Here is a 1,533-nt window from a genome sequence, read left to right as displayed (position 1 = left end):
ATTCATGGTAGCCAACCTCAAGGTCCTGTCAGAAAGACTGCATGACAAAAGGATAGTATAGAAGGATGGGGTCTACTTTAATGATTCTCTCTCAATGAGAAGGCAAAACTGGGTGGCAGATGATCTTGAGACTCATACAAAGGCCTGAATGGAAAAGTGTTGGAAACATCACAGGGATCTTTGTCCTGTTTTTCATAACATACATATGTTTAAATAACATACATATATTTAAAAATCCCTTTTCAGAAGGGATTTTCTGTTGCTTATTATGTTATCAAAGATGGGAGAATTGAACTGGAGTTCCCAGCTTTGGGGGTGATCTTGAAGGTATGTGTTATCGACAGACGCTTCACAGAACCATTCCTAGTTTCAGTGCAAGCCCCTTTCAGTAGGATATATGGTCTGTGTGGCTAAGGAATCAGGGATGTATTTAAGAATTCTTGTTGTGAGCCTTAGCACGTATACTTGGCTCCCAAGGGACAGGTGTATATAGCACTCAAAAGTCAGGGTCTTAGGGAGGTCCCACTTTTAACTGTGTTGTGTTGTAATGGGAAGCACCATCTTGCTCATAAAACTCCCCAGCATGCATTCATACCAAGTACGCTTGCAGTCTGCTAAGATCCCTATCTTGCACTTTGGTAATGTGTTTACACCTGCATGTCTGTAACTTAGCCTTTTTAAATGTTTTTTGGGGTAGAGAAGGTAAATCCTAAGTGGAGCTGGGAATTGAGTTTGAAATTCTCCAATAATTCTCCAGTACAAGGGGCCTTTGAGTAGATCTGTTGAATACTGGTGCAAATCCTGTAGGAAAAATACAGCCAGTATCTGTTCTTCTAAAGGATTTTTCTGTTAAGTCTCTACAGTCATTCTAAATGTATGCACTATATTTCTTTAAGCTTAGTGCTTGGATAGGGTTAATACTGCTACACTGATATTGGCTGGGCATTTTCAGTATTGTCTGTGGTTGTGGGCCAGAGCACAGCTCTGAGCAGAGTGTGGAGAAATGTCTAGCAATTGTGGGTCATCTCTCTAATGCTTTATATAAGGAATGATTCCATTCTGTTTCCTCTTCCTTCCTTCCTTGTTTCTTATTGGTTCTTCCTTCTGTACCAGGGAACTTTAGTTTCATTAATTTAGCATCATTAGTTTGCAAGCTGGATGAAGATGCCTTTTGCAGGTGCTACAAATCTTCGTCAAGTACACAGTCAGGTACACACAGTGAATGCTCTTTGGATAACTACACTAGAATTAGCCAAAAGTTGGAAATTCTGCAATAGCGCTCTCAAAAGCACTTGTGTTGGGAGACAGCAAGTGGCTCTGTGTTGTGTGTGGTGATGATGACTGTGCAGGATCCTCATGTATTCCTGCACTATGGGTGAAGGGGCCTTCCGTAGTGTTGGCAGAATTGTTGAGAATAAAAAGGAAAAGAAAATAATAGCTCACTCTTTGCCTTCTTTAGGCCCTGGAAGACTTTAGCCTCTGACATAAAGATAGGCCTGGACACACACTCTATGAACCTTTTTTCAAGCTTAC

The sequence above is a fragment of the Oxyura jamaicensis genome, chromosome 2 (assembly GCF_011077185.1).
Source record: "Oxyura jamaicensis isolate SHBP4307 breed ruddy duck chromosome 2, BPBGC_Ojam_1.0, whole genome shotgun sequence".
Taxonomy (NCBI): Eukaryota; Metazoa; Chordata; class Aves; order Anseriformes; family Anatidae; genus Oxyura; species Oxyura jamaicensis.
The sequence above is the reverse complement of the archived record's forward strand: the minus strand, read 5'-3'. Positions refer to the sequence as shown.